A 23,985-nucleotide genomic window follows, 5' to 3' on the forward strand; every position below is an offset into this window, starting at 1 on the left:
GCTCAAACACAAGAAGTGGTTGGGTCCCACCAAAAGACCTCTCTATCTTGTATAATGCATCTCCGGTGGTCTTTACACAAGGTCAGACCCGGTGGTAATGACCTCAAAATCTGATTTTAGGCCAATACAAAGCCAGTATCCACTGAAGACAGAGGCCATTAAAGGCATTAGATCCGTGTTTAACTCACTAGTGAAAGCTGGAGTAATTGTCCCTTGCCCAGACTCGCCGGTGCATATACCTATCTTCCCTGTAAAGAAGGCTAGAAAACCACCACAACCAAATGAATGGGGGTTTGTACGGGACTTGCAAGCAGTCAGTGCAGCTGCAGTTCAAAGAGTGCCTGACATTCCAAATCTGTACATGATTTTAGGTCAGGTCCCTGCTGATAGCAAATGGTTTTCTGTAGTGGATCTAGTGGATTTAGTGGTAGTGGATCTCCACTCCAACCAGTAGATTTATGTGGGCATGTGCACAACATGCTTACTTAGAACTACCTAAAACCTGGTATGGATGCTGTTGTCCTGTTGCTGTTGTGCTGTCTCACTGCCTAATTACTGAAAACGCCCCCAGGGGGTTGGCACGACACACAGATCTAAGAGTTCTCTTACGAGTGAAATGCCTGCACGGTATCAGGGTCACCACCTTTGGGATCCTTGGACAGGGCCATGTGCTGTGACAGAGTTGTCCTTGTTGCCTGGTGGTGGAACCGTGGCACTGCTTAATAAAAAGAATGCACTAGCATGGCAGGTATTAAACCTAGCAAATGAGACAGAATTGGCCCTAACACTGCTGAATGATGAATTGAGTAATAATACATCACAGGCTTACGTTAGACATTCTTCTTGCTGAGAAGGATGGTGTTTGAAAACTCCTCAAGACATCATGTTGTTTCTTTATTCCAGACAATCACAACAACCTTACTTCATTTCTTGAGCATATGAAGCAGAAGATTTAAACACTCGGAGACACTGGAGAAACAGGCTTTCGCAGCATCCTCAGGCTAGTCACCACGGTACTGCCTGCAGTGCTGGTTGTTACATTGCTCCTACTGGGTATGGTGGGAGATGGTTACCAGCTAATCAAGATCGATCCAGAGGACATTCCAGACTGGCCACCCCTTCCAACAGAAGACTCCAATCCACCTTTTGCTGACATCCCTGATGAAAAACTTCCAACTACTCTGGAAAATGGAAAAATTCTATTTTCAAATGCATAAATGTAGTGTATTTCAGTCTTTTTAGCTTGCCATTACACAGATGCACTGCCCCTCACATAAAATAGCCTTAGCCTTCTTCAATGTATTGTTTATGACATGATAAGTTGAATCAGACTGAATTCTTATCATCGATGTGATTTTCTTTTTTTCTGTTAGATGTTTCATACTGCTACAAAATCAAGCATGCATGCATGTTTATGACAAAACGTATACACATAGATCAGGTTCACTTGATACTTGACTGATTGATTGTCTAATTGGTTAGTTAATTAATTAATTTGTTACTTAGGAGAAGGGTCAGAAACAGAAATGACAGACTGCAGATGCTTTGTAAATCCCTTAGGATTCATATAAAGCACTGTACCTCATTCTGAATACATCTGAATTTCTAAAATTATTACTTAACAAAACAAAAAAATTGACATTTATATATCTTTTGGAATTATTAAAAATGCAGTTGATATGCTTTTTGACCACAAACCTACATTACGAGTCAAAAGTTTTCAAACACTCAAATGTTTCCTCTTTTTATTTAGATTTATGCAGTTTATTGTCTCTGTGTACTCTGAATTTACAGTGTAGAGCAATAAAGCTGTTAGAGATGAAAAGGAATCATAGAATTGTTCTGTTTAAGAAAATGTGATTAATCCCTGAACCAGTAGCCAGAGAACGGAGGCTGTTACGTGTGACTGCACGATGTTGTGAAACGCTGAAGAAAGACAAGTGGATCATGCTCAATATACACTGTGAGAGGCTGAAACTGCACTGATGTAGACCTCCAAGTTTTGCAGAGCAAGTGCTTCCTTTTCAATGGTGTTTGGAGCTTAATAAACTTTTTAGAAAAATAACAAACAGGGGGTTAGGACACGTGTGCGTCCTCCTGAATGAGGACTGACTGCTCCAGCCCCGATACCGCTGGCATCTACTTCATGTTTAAAAGGATGAGAGTAATCAGGCACAGTAAGGACTGGGGGTATGGTAGAGTAATGCCTTTACAGCATCAAAAACCTTCTGATATGGTGGGGGACATACAAAATGTTCCTTGTCGGAGCAAGCTGGTTAGAGGGCTACAACAGTCAAGAAATTCCTACAAACAGCAATAAAACTCCACCATTCCAAGGAAGCATCCAAGACTTACTGTCAGGTGGAGGAAAAGACTAAGTCGCCGGTATCTTGGTGTCTAGAGGGCGGACTGCGCCTCGACCAATTAGCTCCCCTAAATAAGAAGACTTCCCCTTTTCCAAAGTCACACTTATCCAAGTTTAGAACGAGAGAAGCGTAATTGAATGCAATTGATTGAGCAGTACTGAATTTCTAACCAAACAGGGGCTAGTTTTTAAAATGTTATTAAAGGTGCAAAATGTAAAAGAGCCTGTTAAAAATGTCCAATACAAAAAACATATGATTAAAGTAAAAAAAAGCACACAAGACAGAAGTGTGGTTTGATTGATCTGTTTATGTTTTACTTTCTTAAATGTATGCATACATGAGAAGCTTTTTACAGAACTGTTGAGACTGAAACAGAGAGAGATTAAGAGAGATCAGAGATTAAAGGTTCTTGCCAGTGTCCAGTTCGATGTCTCCATGTCTCCAGTGCCCAGTTTCAGGTCTCCTGCAGCAGATATTCATGTTCAGGCAGGCGTATTCTGATATCGCAACATGTTAAATGCATGTTAAATAAAAAAGCTAATCATGTAAAAAGAGTAAACTTGGATTATTTCCCCATCAGACAGAAAACAAAGATTTTCTGGGTAGTAAATTGTTTTATTAGCAATTGTAAGGTACCGTTTTTATGATCAGCTCATTCATTGTTTTTGAGGGACTGTCCTTGTCACTGAGCCCCCCTCACACATTTTTTCCTGAACGTGTAACTTGTTCTCTTCAGTCTTCATTGTATGTTACACTATGTAACCAGAAGTGGGATGCAGTTCACCGTCCCTGTTTTGATTGTTTTTGTTTGTTTTTGTATGTTTCTCGATGGGCCAATGATGAAACACTGAGCTTCTTGATATAGCAGGAAGTTTTTACAGCGATTGCTCACGTGACATCGGTGTGGCCGTGACATCAAATACTGTAACCACCCAGACTATAACAAGTGATTTCAAAAGCATGCGTTCCTATAGTATTCTATAGTACCCTGTGATATGTTGTGCATGGCACATCTTCCATGTGTCTGACTGTGAATATTAGTTTACCGTGGCCCACACTCAGTGACACAGAAGAAAAACACAGAAGTAAAATCAAATCCAATAGTACTTTTATACAATGTAACCTGTAATAATAAAAATGTAAAATGTCCATTAATGGAAATAGAAAAAACAACTCATTTTGCTCATCCTAAACCCCTAATGACCTTGCAGGCCTTCAGGGGTCTTGCAGGTCCCAGGTCCAGCTGGTACAAGCCCATAGTTGGGTCTACTGTGTTTTGCCTTACTCTGCTTTTGTTTGTTTTTCGAGCTCCATAGCTGATCTGCTCTTTGGTCCTGGTACCAGTTGGTGGCTCACCCAATTTGCCCTGGTCTGCCACACTAAAAGATCTGGGTTCACCTCTACTTTGGGTGAGGCCTTCCCATTATAAAATATAAGTGTTCAACACTGTAACAGGGTTCCTCAACCTGCAGGCTGAGAAGCAGGTCCATACTCAGGGGTAGGCAGTGGTGTGGAGTGGCCTGGTAAAGGCATTTTAAGCACCAAGTCATGAAAATGTAAGTGAAACATTTTTTATTTGGTATAAGTAAAGAAAAAATAAAAAGAGATCAATCATGTTCAAACTATAAACATTTTGACAAGTTAAAGGCAAATTAAACATCATCAGTTTGAGATAATGCAGCCGCAGGTGGCTGATGTAAACAATTTTACCTAAAACATTGTTGTTTTCTTGTGGGCCAATATGCTTTCTAGTTCTAAACAGGTGGGGCAGGAGGTGGAAAATGTACCCTTGCCATGTAATACAATGGAATAAAGTGTTAGTTTACCTTTTAAGTATCTATGTTTCATGTACATTGTTCACAGTATATGTCATATTTTGCCATTAGTTTTGAGGAAAGTGCCTTTTCTGGCAAACATTACAATATCTTTAATGAATTTGCAGTAATGTTTAACAAGATTGCATCATCAAAGCCCTTTGAAAAAGTCCTTTGAATAAATCAAGAACAAGGTTGCTGTCTTTAAAGTGCACAGGCCAGCCCTTGACACAAGCCACTGTAATGGTTCGCCTGCTCTTTTCACCTTCATACACACATGGGGGGGCGTTTGTCTTCACTTTTTAAAGTGCAATTGACTATATCAAAAGTTTTCTTGCTTTAATGAAAATTCAAACATATATTTCTGCCTTCGTCCTTGCAAACTTACCTGACCTGCTTATTTGAGGCGAAGATGAAGGTGTTGATTTCTTTGCATTATTGGTGTTGCATTTCTTGATGTTCCTCTTGTTGATCACTTGGTCACACTGGTTCAGTTCCATGTCCTCGATCACATGCTGTCTGAGAAAGTGCTTGTAGCGCCTCATCACATCGGTGGGCTGTGTGTCAACCAACAGGGTGGCAGACAAAGCCAACAGCAAACCTACAGCAAACCCACGTATCTCCATGACAACGGCTCTGGAGAGAGAAAGAGGGAAAAATATAGGAAGATATTAACAACAAATAACATTAACAGCTCCCTGTACTTGTTAATGGAACAGGCATTATGGCATTTTATTAGAATAAGCTTCAGAGTAGACTCGAAGAGCTGGATGCTGTACGACCACAAATCTAAGATTCTCCTCCCAGAAATCCCCCAGCAAGAAGCTTTTCCTTCTCTTTGTGTATTGGAATAAATGTCCTTAAACTGATTTAAATGAGCTTTTTATCCTTTGCAATCTGCTTAACAGATACCTTATATACTATTCCTCAGTAATAACATCCAACTTAGCCAGGCTGGATGTTTCTTTAGCAGTATCCGGAAAATATGATTTAATTCGTAGCATCCTTACTTCATGCATTCAAGAGAAACATGATAGTCTGTCCAATAAGCACAGAACATACCATATTTGGTTTAGGGGGGTAGAAGAATCAATAAATAATACACATGTAGAGACACATAACCAAGAATACTTGTGTAGGCTTGACAGAGTTTTGTTGCTCTATAACTCGTTTTACTCATGCCATATCGGTCTATTTTTCTGGAGCTGAAATCACATAGCGTCTTTTCTTCTACAGTAAACAGGCATACTTATGTTTTAATAATCCAGACTTCATGTACAAATGACATACTAGAAATAGTGCAAGAAAAACAGTAGACGGATATTTTAAAAAGTCAGTCAGGCCAAAGCTTATTTTGTGTGAAAGAGATGCTTGGTGGCAGAAACATTTTGCGTTTTTTAGAATTTTTGCCAGGTGCAAATAGAGACTGCTGCAGGTACCAGAGCTTTTGTTCATGTTACTGTAGCTCAAGTCCTGAGTCTTTCATCGTGACCGTCTTTGGCACTGATGATCCACTGATGCATGCCCTGCCATTTTTAATTAGTGAGTGATTGCCAAAACGTTGGGCTGGACATCTGTGATGGTCTGTGTGTGTGTCAGAGTAAGGACATGGGGGACATGAAGGACAATGAGATGACTCTCTCTCTCTTTCTCTCTCTCTCTCTCTCTCTCTCTCTCTCTCTTTCTCTTTCTCTCTCTGTTTATTCTTTGCATACAAACTTTAACTCTCACTACTGTAATATGTGTTATCAGCTGTAGATTTTCACCTTAGCAATACTTGTATCCCAGAGTACGGCAAGCAGGAGGGTCAAAAAGTGCAACATCAAAGCTGTGTAACTGACTCGCAGGAAGCTGAAATTGTGAGGCAAAGCAAAAAAAGGAATGAACAAAAATGAGCTTTTATTAAAAAAAAAAGAAATAACTATCAAAACCACATGCATATTATTAGAGTTTTGGTTTAAGTAAATATAATTAATTTCAGTAAAGTTAATTTCAACTCTGTTGCACCCACCCCCATTTAATTCTGCCAAAATTATGTGCACAAGACAAATTATGTGCACAATATCAAAGGCACATATGTGCGTTACACAATATCTACCAAAATAGGAGGTCCTAAAACAGACTTCCAAGTATCAAAAGTGTTCCATGTGGATGAAGTGGCAAGAGAGCAGTTCTAGAGTCTCAAGCCAACTGCATAGATCCCACATCGCTCATTCAACAGACAGACAACTGCCATAATAATTTTATAAAATCCCAAAGTTGTCACGCAACCGCCCTCAATCCGTGACTACAATTCCTGTCTTCCTCGGCACAACCTCACCAGATGCTCATCACCAGTTTACTAGTGTCACCTGTATCGCATCTTTAGTCTCTCCAGTTCCGTTCACTCTCTGTGAAGTATTATCGCTGTTCTATCGTGAGTACTGAGCAATTCCCTGGTGTGTATATATCTGGCTACTACCCTCACCTGTTTCACTTTGCAATTGTTGATTATTCTGCTACGAATAAATCCCGGCTATCCGCATGCATCTGGCTTGTTTTAAAGATGTCACAAAAGTATACAAAAGAGATATCCTAAAGAGATATCATAAAGAGGGGCGTACCCTGACAGTGGTTTTTGCAGGTAAAGGCCTAATCTGAATTTGAATTGAATTTGTTGAACTGGAATTATATTTGTGGAATGACGTGCAAATTGAGGCATTTTTCAAACACATCAAATCAGCATTTTAGAAATGAATGCATGACTAGTAAGGAGGATGAAGGAAGAGACAACTAAAGTTTGGTGTTTTCTGCCTCAAACATTGTATCAAAAGTCAAGTGTGAAGCAAGCAGAGAACCTGGTGGATTAGTTTTCCATAGTAATGATGGATCAGGGGATTCCTGGGGAACAGTCATGGAGATCCTGCTCCAGGTGTTGACCACAAGGCTTTCCTACCGTTGTTCAGCTCCTGGACCCCATGATGACCTCATAAAGTTTTCAATCACTCAAATGTTTCCTGTTTTTATTTATATTTATGCAGTTTATTGTCTCTGTTTATTCTGAATTTAAAGTGTAAAACAATAAAGCTATTTGAGATGAAATAGAATCATAGAATTGTTCTGTTTAACAAAATGTGATGAATCCCTGAACCACTATCCAGAGAACAGAGTCTACTGCATGTGACTGCACGATGCTGTGGTAGGCCTTCTGGTTCAGCATGCCAGACACTCTTTACACAGTGCTGACCTTTGCTCCAGCAAACAAGCCCCAGATCATCACACTCTTTCTTCTCTGCTTGACAGCAGGTGTCATACACACTGATGGCTTTCTCACCATCACTTAACCTGTCAGACCTACAGCCTCACAGCTGAAAATGACACTTGCTAAGTTTTTAATAAGTGTTTGAAGGTCTCATCCTGTGAGCCATCCATCATGCAAGCTGTGAACTCACAGAAACATGTTTTCTGTTTCTGTTGTGGTCTGTCAGACCTCTTCCTCTCAAAGTTTACTATGGTTTTCAAATATCTTTTGATGGTGTGTGTCTATTCAGTTTCTCTAAAGGAAAGACCTATACTTTAAAGGGTTATAATTGTCTGCCTTCCTTTGTCAATTTCATTTTTCTTGCTATTACAATAGCAACATACATACCAAATTCTGCAGTACAGTATTGTCCAAACACTGCCCTAAAGGATGTAGTAACCCAGTCTTTATCACCTCTGCTTTCTCACACAAAGAGAGAATAGCTAAGTCATGGGGTTCACCCTTAGGAATGCTTTGCATTAACTTTCAAAGCTTAATTTACATACATTTCTGCAGAACAACTGTAGGTTTTTAACTACTGATTGAAAAGGACTTCTTACATTAACATTAACTTTACATTTATTTTTACAATTTAGATCCATTTCCAGTTTACTGTTAATTTTTAAAAAACCTTTGGTTTAGCCCGATTTGTTGCTTGGGTTATTCACAAGACTTGAACTGCTTACATGTCCATAACAATTGGAAAAATGTACATTTGCCCAACATCCAAATGAATTTTTCTGCACTTGGTTCACCTGAAAACTTGCCTTTGCTGGAAGTGTGGAAGGTAAAATCACTCATCAATGATTCAGCCTCAGCAAATGGGTGCTGTGGCTTAGCTGGTCATAGTACCTGCCTGGTAAACAGGAAGTCCTGAGCTCAAAATCCAGTGGCACCTTTGCGTTATTGAAACAGTTGTTAGGATGTGACGTTCAAGCTCACAATAACAAATGAATGTCATCAATTATAACCTCTGCAGTGCAATGGATAGCACATTGGACTTCCTGCCTCCAACTTGAACCCATACATTTACAGAATTTAGCAGACACTTTAATCCAAAGCAATTTACAGTTATTACTGAGTACAACTTGAATAATTGAGGACACAGGGTCTGGTTCAGGGATCCAACAGTCATAATTTGGCAGTGGTGGGGCTTGAACCAGCAACAAAGCAAGCACTTTAACCACTGTGCTACTACTGCTCTACTGTGCGAGTTGCATCTTTTCTGGGGGACCTTGAAAGCCTGTGTTCCTTGCTAATCCCACCAGTGTTAAGTTATAACTCATTAAGATAGCAAAAGTTTCGAATTATCATCCGCAGTAATAATAAATCCATCTTTTGCAGATAGAAACTAATTCTAGAAACTGAGATCTGCATGTGACTGCCTGATGCTGTGGGAGGCCTTCTGCTTCAGCATGCCAGACACTCTGTACATGGTGCTGAACTTTGCTCCAGCAAACAAGCCCCAGATCATCACACTCTCTCTTCTCTGCTTGACAGCAGGTGTCATACACACTGAGGAACCAACATTTAGCCTATTGGACAACATTCAAAAACTCTGCATTCTGAACTGAAGATTACACATTTTGATTCATCAGTCAATCAGCCATTCATTCATTCTTCAGTAGTCCACTGGTAGTGTTGCATAACCAAGTGTCTTTTCTAATTTTTGCAATAACTTCTCTATCTTCAAAAATACAGGGCTAAAATAACCAGGAGAACTAGTCACTAAACAGACTCAGGTGAACATAGGAAATGGGAGAACCAAAACACAGACTGGAATGAAGGAACAGATGAGGGGCACAGAAAACGAAACTAAGGAGCGGAACCAGGGAGTACCGGAAAACAGACGACAGGAAAACCATGACAACAGGGATGCCAGGAGGGTGGCCATTCGTGAATTGTTGTTGTGGAATGAAGTGCAATTTGAGGCATTTTCAACTGTATCAGATCAGTATTTTAGAAATGAATGCAAAACTACTAAAGGAGGATGAAGGAAGAGAAAACTAGAGTCTGGTGTTTTCTGCCTCTAACATTGTATCGAAAGCCACATGTGAAGCAAGAACAGAACCTGGTGGATTAGTTTTACAGAGTACTGATGGATCAGGGGATTCCTGGGGAACGGTCATGGAGATCCTGCTCCAGGTGTTGGCCACAAGGCTTTCCTACCGTTGTTCAACTCCTGGACCTCATAATGTTCCCACATTTAATTGGTAATTCCAAGAGCAAATGAATGGACACACCAGAAAGTAGTTGCTCAGAAACTTTTTTAATATTAGATTTTAACGACTCATTTGTTTCATGAAGAACACATTTAATCAAGTGGACATTTATATATGAAGCTAAACTTTTTGATTCCGTGTTTTTTACAGCTTAGGTAAATCAAGTAAATTAATCTTTTATTTACAAACCACTATTGGCTTTTTATGAGTTGGTGGAGATTCATAATGCACTGGTTTGTTGTATTCACATGCCACAATAATCTTAGTTTCTGGAACATATGTATTTCTATAAATACATTTGGGTGCTTCTGATTTTTTTTTTTTCATTTGCATTCAACTATACTAAAGCACCGGTTGCTTTCATAGCAGTTATAACAACAATTAGAATGTGTGCCATTTCTGCACACTTTCCTCACATTGCTAATCTCATCCAGTATGAAGGTATTGCTCTTTTTGCATTTTCCTCTGTCGTTGATTTCTTCCATGGTTTTAGTACAGTTGAGTTGCGACAGCATATCAGGTCTAATATGCTTTTTGATGAATTCTTCTTCCGTCTGAGCATCAGTGTATGGAATGACACACAGAACCAGCAGCAGGGTCAGAGCTGACCATCGCATCTCCATGGCGATGAATCTGGAGAGAGAAGCTGATACCAGCAGCACCCTGTCAGTAATAACACTAGTGAACAGTTCAGCTTGATCTATTTGTATTGTTATGGGTATTTGGTATGGTAAACTACAGAACAGCAGTGCTGTAGTACTGTAAACCCTTTCTCCATAAACCTGTCAAAGGTTTACGAACACCCTAATTTTCCCTGTTTTTGTTTTGTTTTTGTTTAGCAGTTTATTGTTTCTGTTTACTCTGAATTTAAAGTTGTAAAACGTCAAAGCTATTTGAGCTATTATTTTGAAAAAGAATCATAGAGTCAAAGAATTGTTCTGTTTAACAAAATGTGATGAATCCCTGAACCACTATCCAGAGAACAAAGGCTACTGCATGTGACTGCACGATGCTATGGTAGGCCTTCTGCTTCATTATGTCAGACACTCTGTACATGGTGCTGATCTTTGCTCCAGCAAACAAGCCCCAGATCATCACACTGTCTCCTCTCTGCTTGACAGTGGGTGTCACACACTGAGGAACCAGCATTTAGCCTATTGGACAACATTCAAAAACTCTGCATTCTGAACCAAAGATTACACATTTTGATTCATCAGTCCATAAGACGTTCTTTCATTTTTCAGTAGTCCACTGGTAGTGCTGCATAACCAAGTGTCTTTTCTAACTTTTGCAATATCTTGTCTTTGTGATGGCTTTCTCACCATCACTTAACCTATCAAACCTACAGCCTGAAGTCTTGCTAAATTTTAACAAGTGCTTGAAGGTGTCATCCTGTGGGCCATCCATCATGCAAGCTGTGGACTCACAGAAACATGTTTTCTGTTTCTGTTGTGGTCTGCCAGACCTCTTCCTCTCAAAGTTTGCTCTGGTTTTCAAGTATCTTTTGATGGCGAATTTCTTTGCTATTTCTCTAAAGGCAAAACTATACTTTAAATGGTTATAATTGTCTGTCTTCCTTTGTTAATTTCATTTTTCTTGCTATTATAATAGCGACATACATACTGAATTCTGCTGTACAGAATTGTCTGAACACTGCCCTAAAGGATGTAGTAACCCAGTCTTTATCACCTCTGCTTTCTCACACAGACAGAGGATAACTAAGTTAGCTGGTTCACCCTTAGGAATTCTTTCCGTTAACTTTCAAAGCTTAATTTACATACATTTCTGCCGAACAACTGTAGGTTGTTAACTACTAACTGAAAAGGACTTCTTACATTAACATTAACTACTTTACATTTATTTTTACAATTTAGATACATTTCCAGTTTACTGTTAATTTTTTTAAAAACCTTTGGTTTTTAAAACTGCTCAGATGGTCTACAGGGTGTATCTGTTCTAGAGCTAACAGGAACTGTTTACTTATTGCACACACGTTAACAGCATTTTATATCATAACAAAATCAAGCATGCATGCAAATAAGACTAGAATACAAGGTGTGTATGTTCTAGTGCTAACAGCAGGCACCAACATACTGCTGACACCTTAACTACATTTCCTATTGGTACAAAATCAAGCATGCGTGCATGTTTATAACATGCAAGGTTCAGTTGATTGATTGATTGATTGATTGGCTAATTAGTTAATTAATTAATTTGTTAGTTAATTCCTTAATTAGTAGAAGGGCCAGAAACAGAAATGACAGACTGCAGATGCTTTGTAAGTCCCTTGGGATTCATGTAAAGCCCTGTACCTCATTCTGGACACATCTCAATTTCTAGAATTATTTTCTATCTGCAAAAGATGGATTTATTATTATTGAGGATGATGATTCAAAACATTTGCAATCTTAATGAGTTATTACTTAACACTAGTGGGATTGGCAAGACTCAGCAGGTTTTCAAGGTCCCCCAGAAAAGATGTGACTTGCACACTCAAGGTTTGAGGTCAGTGGTAGCTCAGTGGTTAAGGTGCTCAATTTGATGTTGGAAGGTTGCTGGTCCAAGTTCCAACACTGACAAATTGCCACTGTTGGACCCCTGAACCAGACCCTTAACCCTCAATTACTCAAATTATAAATTGCTTTGGATTAAAGTGTCTGCTAAATGCCATATATGTATGGGTTCAAGTCAGAGGCCAGAAGTTCAATGTGCTATCTATTGCACTGCAGAGGTTATAATTGATGACATTCATTTATTATTGTGAGCTTGAACATCACATCCTAACAGTGTTTCAATAATGTAAAGGTACCATTCAGTTTTGTACCCTTGCTCAGGACTTCCTGTTTACCAGGCAGGTACTATGACCAGCTAAGACACGGCACGCATTTTGCTGAGGCTGAGTCTTTGATGAGTACTTTTACCTTCCACACTTCCAGCAAAGGCAAAATTCAAGGTGAACCCAGTGCACAAAAATTCATTTGGATGTTGGGCAAATGCCACAGCATGTAGCCATAGCAGTAAATCAGAGAAAAGGCTGAGACAGCACTCGAATGCCAGGTAAGTCAACTTTCACACATCTCATACAAATGCTAACCTGGATGATGAATTTTGCCCGATATATACTATTATTGCCTTTGCCTTGAAGGAGCATTCAGAACCCTGGTGTACATTGGTGTTAAGCAACACATTTATGCACAAACAAATCAAGCAAATTGTATCTACACACACATAAACAACTCACAATTATTTTGCAATTTCAAATATGTTAGTGACAGACCACTTATGAAGTTTACCCCAGCTGTATGTATGTTTATGTGTGGTACATTATACAATACACATGGTTTTCCCCTTATTTCTGGTCTTTTGGCCTGGTCATTCAACATTTAGTTATCTGTGTTCTTCATTATCACTGTTACAGCTCTATTACCTAGATGGGGTTATAACAATGTAATAGACTATTTTGAACACAGTGGATGATCTGCTTAACATTTCCTGATTAGCAGATGGTAATTGGTGACAGGTCACTCAGGTGCTCTGGGATATGGAGTTGGCTGCTGTAGTTTTTGTGGGGTCGAAGAGAGCTTGAAAGGTAAACTATTTTTGCATCTTGATTGCTAAAATAGTTATTTTGAGAAAAAAAACCCCTCTGTGACTGTCCTCAACTCTATAATAAAAATATTTTAAAAATCACATTTTAACACAGTCCAGATGCATCAACCAATCAGGAAACTTCTGTGCAAGTAGCTGGTCCCTCATTGGCTGACAATTATTGTATTTTGCATAAACATGGAGCACAGAATAAATAAATAAATAAATAAATTAATTAATTAATTAAAATAGCATAAAGGTTTTACAATAAGGACATTCCATTTGTATATAAATTAAATATTATATTATTTTATTTATATATCTAATAAGTTGTCCTCCCACTTAGGTTCTCTGATGCTCCAAGACAAACTTGATTTGAATTGGAATTGTATTTATGGAACTGTAACGATTCCCATAGGAACAGGGGAGATGCTGAATGCATGAGGGTGGTTTATTAAATGATGTAGAATAAACCGAGGCGAGGAGAAAACAAACTGAGCAAACGGAAAAGCAACGCCGATCCAACAAGCATAATTTAAACACAACAAAACTAACACATCTTACCAAAATAACCAACAACCTGGGAGTCAGAAATACAGGGCTTAAATAACCAGGACGACTAGGCACTAAACAGACTCAGGTGAACATAGGAACTGGGAGAACCAAAACACAGACTGGAATGAAGGAACAGACGAGGGGCGGAGAAAATGAAACAAAGGAGTGGAACCAGGGAGTACAGGAAAACAGACGACAGAGAAACCATGACAACAGGGACACCAGGAGGGTGGCCATTCGTGACATGAACTGGAATTGTTGCTGTGAAATGAAGTACAAATTGAGGCATTTTCAACTGTATCAGATCAGCATTTTAGAAATGAATGCAAGACTACTAAAGGAGGATGAAGGAAGAGACAACTAGAGTTTGGTGTTTTCTGCCTCTAACATTGTATCGAAAGCCACATGTGAAGCAAGCACAGGACCTGGTGGATTAGTTTTCCAGAGTACTGATGGATCAGGGGATTCCTGGGGAACGGTCATGGAGATCCTGCTCCAGGTGTTGACCACAAGGTTTTCCTACGATTGTTCAGCTCCTGGACCTCATAATGTTCCCACATTTAATTGGTAATTCCAAGAGCAAATGAATGGACACACCAGAAAGTAGTTGCTCAGAAACCTTTTTAATATTAGATTTTAACGACTCATTTGTTTCTTGAAAAACACATTTAATCAAGTGGAAATTTATATATGAAGCTAAACTTTTTGATTAAATGTTTTTGTTACAGCTTAGGTAAATAAAGTAAATTAATCGTTTAATTAAAAAACACTATTGGCTTTGTATGCTAACATCCAAAATGCACTGGTTTGTTGCTTTCATCACATGTTATTTTAATGGGCTTGATTGCATTTACACGATTGTAAATACAACTGGGTGAACTGGAATTGAGAACTTTGCATTCAATTATATTAAACTTCTTCCTGCTTTGATAACATTGAGAATTATTATGATGAAATTTGTCACCCATACACACCTGCCTCACATTGCTAATCTCATCCAGTATGAAGGTATTGATATATTTGCAATTTCCTCTGCCGTTGATTTCTTTCATGGTTTCATTACAGTTTAGTAAAGGTCCAATATGCTTTTTGATGAATTCTTTTTCCGTCTGAGCATCAGTGTATGGAATGACACACAGAACCAGCAGCAGGGTCAGAGCTGACCAACGCATCTCCATGGCGATGAATCTGGAGAGAGAAGGTGATACCAGCAGCACCATGTCAGCAATAACACTTGTGAATAGTTCATCTTCATCTATTTGTATTGTTATGGGTATTTGGTATGGTAAACTACAGAACAGCAGTGCTGTAGTACTGTAAACCCTTTCTCCATAAACATACTTAACAAAACAAAAATTTAGACATTTATAAATATTATAGAATCATTAAAAATGCAGTTGATATGCTTTTTGACCACAAACCTACATTACTAGTTAAAAGTTTTCAAACACTCAAATGTTTCCTGTTTTTATTTATGTTTAAGCAGTTTATTGTCTGTGTTTACTCTGAATTTAAAGTGTAAAACAACAAAGCTATTTGAGATGAAAACGAATCATAGAACCAAAGAATTGTTCTGTTTAACAAAATGTGATGAATCCCTGAACCACTATCCAGAGAACAGAGGCTACTGCGTGTGACTGCACGATGCTGTGATAGGCCTTCTGCTTCAGCATGTCAGACACTCTGTACACAGTGCTGACCTTTGCTCCAGCAAACAAGCCCCAGATCATCACACTCTCTCCTCTCTGCTTGACAGTGGGTGTCACACACTGAGGAACTGCATTTAGCCTATTGGACAACATTCAAAAACTCTGCATTCTGAACCAAAGATTACACATTTTGATTCATCAGTCCATAAGATGTTCTTTCATTCTTCAGTAGTCCACTGGTAGTGCTGCATAACCAAGTGTCTTTTCTAATTTTTTGCAATATCTTGTCTTTGTGATGGCTTTCTCACCATCACTTAACCTGTCAAACCTACAGCTTGAAGTCTTGCTAACTTTTACGAAGTATTTGAAGGTGTCATCCTGTGAGTCATCCATCATGCAAGCTGTGGACTCAAAGAAGCATGTTTTCTGTTTCTGTTGTGGTCTGCCAGACCTCTTTCTGTCAAAGTTTGCTGTGGTTTTCAAGTGTCTTTTGATAGCAAATTTCTTTGCAATTTCTCTAAAGGAAAGACCTATACTTTAAAGGGTTATAATTGTCTGTCTTCCTTTGTCAATTTCATTTTTCTTGCTATTATAATAGCGACATACATACTGAATTCTGCTGTACAGAATTGTCTGAACACTGCCCTAAAGGATGTAGTAACCCAGTCTTTATCACCTCTGCTTTCTCACACAGACAGAGGATAACTAAGTTAGCTGGTTCACCCTTAGGAATTCTTTCCGTTAACTTTCAAAGCTTAATTTACATACATTTCTGCCGAACAACTGTAGGTTGTTAACTACTAACTGAAAAGGACTTCTTACATTAACATTAACTACTTTACATTTATTTTTACAATTTAGATACATTTCCAGTTTACTGTTAATTTTTTTAAAAACCTTTGGTTTTTAAAACTGCTCAGATGGTCTACAGGGTGTATCTGTTCTAGAGCTAACAGGAACTGTTTACTTATTGCACACACGTTAACAGCATTTTATATCATAACAAAATCAAGCATGCATGCAAATAAGACTAGAATACAAGGTGTGTATGTTCTAGTGCTAACAGCAGGCACCATCATACTGCTGACACCTTAACTACATTTCCTATTGGTACAAAATCAAGCATGCGTGCATGTTTATAACATGCAAGCTTCAGTTGATTGATTGATTGATTGATTGGCTAATTAGTTAATTAATTAATTTGTTAGTTAATTCCTTAATTAGTAGAAGGGCCAGAAACAGAAATGACAGACTGCAGATGCTTTGTAAGTCCCTTGGGATTCATGTAAAACCCTGTACCTCATTCTGGACACATCTCAATTTCTAGAATTATTTTCTATCTGCAAAAGATGGATTTATTATTATTGAGGATGATGATTCAAAACATTTGCAATCTTAATGAGTTATTACTTAACACTAGTGGGATTGGCAAGACTCAGCAGGTTTTCAAGGTCCCCCAGAAAAGATGTGACTTGCACACTCAAGGTTTGAGGTCAGTGGTAGCTCAGTGGTTAAGGTGCTCAATTTGATGTTGGAAGGTTGCTGGTCCAAGTCCCAACACTGACAAATTGCCACTGTTGGACCCCTGAACCAGACCCTTAACCCTCAATTACTCAAATTATAAATTGCTTTGGATTAAAGTGTCTGCTAAATGCCATATATGTATGGGTTCAAGTCAGAGGCCAGAAGTTCAATGTGCTATCTATTGCACTGCAGAGGTTATAATTGATGACATTCATTTATTATTGTGAGCTTGAACATCACATTCTAACAGTGTTTCAATAATGTAAAGGTACCATTCAGTTTTGTACCCTTGCTCAGGACTTCCTGTTTACCAGGCAGATACTATGACCAGCTAAGACACGGCACGCATTTTGCTGAGGCTGAGTCTTTGATGAGTACTTTTACCTTCCACACTTCCAGCAAAGGCAAAATTCAAGGTGAACCCAGTGCACAAAAATTCATTTGGATGTTGGGCAAATGCCACAGCATGTAGCCATAGCAGTAAATCAGAGAAAAGGCTGAGACAGCACTCGAATGCCAGGTAAGTCAACTTTCACACATCTCATACAAATGCTAACCTGGATGATGAATTTTGTCCAATATATAGTATTATTGCCTTTGCCTTGAAGGAGCATTCAGAACCCTGGTGTACATTGGTGTTAAGCAACACATTTATGCACAAACAAATCAAGCAAATTGTATCTACACACACATAAACAACTCACAATTATTTTGCAATTTCAAATATGTTGGTGACAGACCACTTATGAAGTTTACCCCAGCTGTATGTATGTTTATGTGTGGTAAGTTATACAATACACATGGTTGTCCCCTTATTTCTGGTCTTTTGGCCAGGTCATTCAACATTTAGTTATCTGTGTTCTTCATTATCACTGTTACAGCTCTATTACCTAGATGGGGTTATAACAATGTAGTACACTATTTTGCACACAGTTGATGATCTGCTTAAGGTTTCCTGATTGGCAGATGGTAATTGGTGACAGGTCACTCGGGTGCTCTGGGAAATGGAGTTGGCTGCTGTTATTTTCTGTAGGGTCAAAGAGATCATGAAAGGTAAACTATTTTTCCATCTTGATTGCTAAATTAGGTTATTTTGAGGAAGAAAAAAAACAACTCTGTGACTGTCCTCGGCTCTTTAACCAAAAAAAATCACATTTTAACACAGTCCAGATGCATCAACCAATCAGCATACTTCTCTACAAGTAGATGGTCCCTCATTGGATGTCAATTATTGTATTTTGCATAAACATGGAACACAGAATAAATTAACAAATTAATTAATTAATTAAAATAGGATAAAGGTTTTAAAATAAGAACTTTCTATTTGTATTTAAATTAAGTACTATATTATTTTATTTATATATCTAATGAGTTGTCCTCCCACTTAGGTTCTCTGATACTCCAAGACAAACTTGATTTGAATTTGAATTGTATTTGTGGACCTGGAATTGTATTTATGGAATTGGAATTGTATTTGTGGAATGAGGTACAAATTGAGGCATTTTCAGCCATATCAGATCAGCATTTTAGAAATGAATGCATGACTAGTAAAGGAGGATGAAGGAAGAGACAACTAAAGTTTGGTGTTTTCTGCCTCAAACATTGCATAAAAAGCCACACGTGAAGCAAGCACAGAACCTGGTGGATTAGTTTTCCAGAGTACTGATGGATCAGGGGATTCCTGGGGAACGGTCATGGAGATCCTGCTCAAGGTGTTTACCACAAGGTTTTCCTACCGTTGTTCATCTCCTGGACCTCAGAATGCTCCCATATTTAATTTTTAAAACCAAGAGCAAATGAATGGACACAACAGAAAGTAGTTGCTCTGAAACTTTTATAATATTAGATTTTAACAACTCATTTGTGTTTATTGAAGAACATGTTTAATCAAGTGGGCATTTATATATGAAGCTAAACTATTTGATTCCATGTTGTTATTTTTTACAGCTTAAGTAAATTAATCATTTAATGAAAAACCACTCATGGTATAGAATCAATATGCATGATTTTCATTTGTATGAGGTCGTGGCTGTCCATAATGCACTGGTCTGTCGTTTTGGTCACATGCTACAAAAATGTGCTCGCTTCCATTTATATGCTTGTACCTACATATGGGTGGTTTTGAATTTCTGATTAAGGTGCAATTAACTATATTAAAATTCCGGTTGCTTTCATAATATTTATAATAATTATTATGCCACAGACGTATGTCCAAATATCTGCCATTACTGCACACTTGCCTCACATTGCTAATGTTATCCAGTATGAAGGTATTGATCGGTTTGCAATTTCCTCTGCCGTTGATTTCTTGCATGCTTTCATTACAGCTGTCTTGCAGCAGATTATGAGGTCTAACATGCTTTTTGATGAATTCTTTTTCCGTCTGAGCATCAGTGTATGGGATGACACACAGAACCAGCAGCAGGGTCAGAGCTGACCAACGTATCTCCATGGTGATGAATCTGGAGAGAGAAGGTGATACCAGCAGCACCATGTCAGCAATAACACTTGTGAATAGTTCATCTTCATCTATTTGTATTGTTATGGGTATTTGGTATGGTAAGCTACAGAACAGCAGTGCTGTAGTACTGTAAACCCTTTCTCCATAAACCTGTCAAAAGTTTACAAACTCCCTCATTTTCCTTGTTTTTATTTATATTTTAGCAGTTTATTGTCTCTGTTTACTCTGAATTTAAAGTGTAGAACAATAAAGCTATTTGAGATTAAAAAGAATCATAGAATTGTTCTGTTTAACAAAATGTGAAGAATCCCTGAAACACTAGGCAGAGAACAGAGGCTATTGCGTATGACCCCGCCGATACTGTGATAGGCCTTCTGCCTCAGCATGCCAGACACTCTGCTCCAGCAAACTAGCCCCAGACCATAACACTCTCTCCTCTCGGCTTGACAGCGGATGTCACACACACTGGGGAACCAGCATTTAGCCTATTGGACAACAGTCAAAAACTCTGCATTCTGAACTGAAGATTACACATTTTGATTCATCAGTCTATAAGACGTTCATTCATTCTTCAGTAGTCCACTGATAGTGCTGCATAACCAAGTGTCATTTCTAATTTTTGCAATAACTTCTCTATCTTCACTTTTTACATTAACATTAATTTTACATTTATTTTTACAGTTTAGATAAATTTTCAGTTTACCGTTATTTTTTAAAAAACCTTTGGTTTGCCACAGTTTACTGCTTATCTTACTGCTTAGGTTATTCAAGAGACTTTAACTGCTTACATGTCAATAACAATTGGAAAAATGGCGTGTTCAAAAATGTTTGACCGCTAGTGTATTTTACTTCATATGTTAGTAATCGCTAATATAATCAGCTACTAATAATTTAGCTATATCGATATCATTGAAAGAAATACTGGAACATACTTAATGGTACTGCTGGAAACGTTGGAAAAATCACAATGTTGAAGTGGTGAAGCAATGAGTGTGGGCCTAGCCAGAGAAGAGAAAAAGATTCACAGTAAGCATTAATCCTACAGTAATACTGACTCATACTAAAATGATGCCCATTATACTATACACACAGTAACTCCATGTCAAGGTTATAATACTACTAATAAATCCATTAGCAGTAAATCTACTTTTACTAGTTACTAGTATATGCAGAAGCTTGGTACTGAGGACTTGAATGTGAATTTGGGGTGCTGCTGAATGAAAGGTTTCACCAAGTCCACATTCCTCTCCACAGCACTTCCTACAGCCATGTTACACCTTTGATGCTTTGTTAGTGTATAAAAGGGAAAACCTTTTTTTGTTCCAGTACTAAAAATGGACCTGACAAGCAGTTTTTGTTTGGGGTTTCTAGTAAACCTCTCCAAACTATTGCAAAACAAAGTTTGAAAAGACATGATCATGTCTCCAACACTATAATAAATGGTCTGGTTAATCCAGTAAACATTTTTTTTAAAAATGTAAAAATTTTATATAACTTTCTCATGTTCATTCATGGTTGAAAATTCCACTAATAAGAGTCGTATAAAGTAGAATGTCAAAGTTGTTGACACTGAGGAGTTTTACTCACCTCTCCAGTTAGTGGTCTGCAGTAAAGCTGTGAGAACAAACTTCACTGCTTTTCTCCACAGTACGCATATCACCTACTCCCCTTTATAACCACACACTAACGTCACCTCCCTTTTGCTGCTAATTGGGCAGAATAGCTCAGATGGTCTACAGGGTGTATCTGTTCTGGTGCTAACAGCAGGCATCTACATACTCCAGACACCTTAACAATGTTACATATCAGAACAACATCAAGCAGGCGTGCATGTTTAGGACCAACAGCATACACAGAGACCAAGTACACTTGATGGGTGAATGAATGAATGAATGAATAGGAGAAGGGCCAGGAATAGAAATAACAGACTGTAGATTCTTTGCCTTTGTAAGTCACTTCTAAAGCACCGTACCTCATATTGGAAACATCTCAATTCAATTTATAGAATTTTTTATATCTGAAATAAGATTAATTTATTATCATATTATATTGGGCCAGTAAAAGATGATCTTGTCATTTGCAGACAGGTTTGACTGGCGTGTTGATGCCCAGAAGAGAATAGATTAGAGAGTGCTGAGACAGTCCAGTATTCCTGTACTGGCTGCATGGGTAACAGAGATGGACCACGCAGTTCACCAAGCGCCAAGGACTGGAGGTGACAACATTCTCTTTGGGTTCTCTGAGCCCTAATCTCCCCCTTCTCTCCTCTTACTGTCTCCCATTTCTTTTGTTTAAACACACCCTTGTGTTTTGGACTGACAGCCTGACGATAGACTTGTACCTTTTCTCTGGCTAAGATCCAGAGATCTTGAAGAGCACACTGACTACCATTAACGTTATACAGGAAAATGATCCTTAAGTAGTGGATTGTTTCTACAGTGATGTGATTGGTGTGGCAGTCTGAGAAACCCCACCCTGCATAGCAAAATATTCAACCTTCCTTATAAACGATTATAGCATTGTCGCATGCCTAAAAGGTCCATCCAAATGTTGTCACAATTTCCATGGCAACGCATTCCTGTCACGGAATGCTCACCTCCTGCGAGTCACATGGTTTGGCCCACCACGTGCAGTGGGAGAGCTGTTGTTTGTAACCACACCTGCACACACCTGCACCTTGTTCGTCTTTATGTATATAAACCCTTGTCATTGAGTGCAGTGTGTTGGTCATTGTTAATATAGCGGGTTGAGATAAATGTTGGTGTCGTTATTGTACATGTTCATCTCGTTGTTGTTAATGTATTCGTGTTCTTCCTTCGTGTTATATGTGAGTGCCGTTTTGTGTTATGTAAATAAATGTTCGTCCAGGTAGAGGAAGTCTGTGCATCCTGCTCCACGCCCTTCGGCACACGGGCCACACCATTACAGAATGCCCAACCACCACAGGATGCCAGCTCCCTTGGCTAAAGACAGACTTCCTAGCGGGAGGTGCGTAGGCACCCCCGCCCTGCCGCCTGGATACCAGGAGATTGGGGAGAGGACCGTGACTAAAGTCCGTGTCCACTCCGAAGGTGGAGGGGAACACCCCCAGGAATTTCTTGGGGGGGGGACAAACAAAGCTATTTGAGATGAAATAGAATCATAGAATTGTTTTGTTTAACAAAATGTGATGAATCCCTGAACCACTATCCAGAGAACAGAGTCTACTGCGTGTGACTGCACGATGCTGTGATAGGCCTTCTGCTTCAGCATGCCAGACACTCTGTACACGGTGCTGACCTTTGCTCCAGCAAACAAGCCCCAGATCATCACACTCTCTCTTCTCTGCTTGACAGCAGGTGTCATACACACTGATGGTTTTCTCACCATCACTTAACCTGTCAGACCTACAGCTTCACAGCAAAAAGTGTTTGAAGGTCTCATCCTGTGAGCCAGCCATCATTCAAGCTGTGGACTCACAGCAACATGTTTTCTGTTTCTGTTTCTGTCTTCCTCTTCCTCACTGTGGTTTTCAAGTGTCTTTTGATGCTGTATGTCTTTTCAGTTTCTCTAAAGGAAAGACCTATACTTTAAATGGTTATAATTGTCTGCCTTGCTTTGTTAATTTCATTTTTCTTGCTATTAAAATAGCGACATACATACCGAATTCTGCAGTACAGAATTGTCTGAACACTGCCCTAAAGGATGTAGTAACCCAGTCTTTATCACCTCTGCTTTCTCACACAGACAGAGGATAACTAAGTTAGCTGGTTCACCCTTAGGAATTCTTTCCATTAATTTTCAAAGCTTAATTTACATACATTTCTGCAGATCAACTGTAGGTTGTTAACGACTGACTGAAAAGGACTTCTTACATTAACATTAACTACTTTACATTTATTTTTACAATTTAGATACATTTCCAGTTTAAAACTGCTCAGATGGTCTACAGGGTGTATCTGTTCTAGAGCTAACAGGAACTATTTACTTATTGCACACACGTTAACAGCATTTTATATCATAACAAAATCAAGCATGCATGCAAATAAGACTAGAATACAAGGATTGTATGTTCTAGTGCTAACAGCAGGCACGAACATACTGCTGACACCGTAACTACATTTCATATTGGTACAAAATCAAGCATGTGTGCATGTTTATAATATGCAAGGTTCAGTTGATTGATGGATTGATTGATTGATTGATTGATTGGCTAATTGGTTAGTTAATTAATTAATTTGTTAGTTAATTCCTTAAATAGTAGAAGGGCCAGAAACAGAAATGACAGACTGCAGATGCTTTTTAAGTCCCTTGGGATTCATGTAAAGCCCTGCACGTCATTCTGGACACATCTCAATTTCTAGAATTATTTTCTTTCTGCAAAAGATGGATTTATTATTGTTGAGGAGGATGATTCAAAACATTTGCAATCTTAATGAGTTATGACTTAACACTGGTGGGATTAGAAAGGCTCAGCAGGTTTTCAAGGTCCCCCAGAAAAGATGTGACTTGCACACTCAAGGTTTGAGGTCAGTGGTAGCTCAGTG

At 38.7% G+C, this 23,985-nt stretch overlaps 1 long non-coding RNA gene across 1 annotated transcript; it reads right to left on the minus strand.

Moving 5' to 3' along the window:
• Window positions 1-14,429: 14,429 nt before the first annotated feature.
• On the minus strand, window positions 14,430-21,101 carry LOC118241575 (uncharacterized). Its single transcript, XR_014125164.1, has 4 exons — window positions 21,047-21,101; window positions 20,392-20,457; window positions 15,526-15,613; window positions 14,430-15,013 (listed from the first exon to the last, which is right to left on the minus strand). It is a non-coding gene; the product is annotated as an uncharacterized LOC118241575 (long non-coding RNA).
• Between the last annotated feature and the right edge of the window lie 2,884 nt (window positions 21,102-23,985).

The sequence above is a fragment of the Electrophorus electricus genome, chromosome 8, assembly GCF_041902795.1.
Source record: "Electrophorus electricus isolate QZ-2024a chromosome 8, ASM4190279v1, whole genome shotgun sequence".
NCBI lineage: Eukaryota > Metazoa > Chordata > Actinopteri > Gymnotiformes > Gymnotidae > Electrophorus > Electrophorus electricus.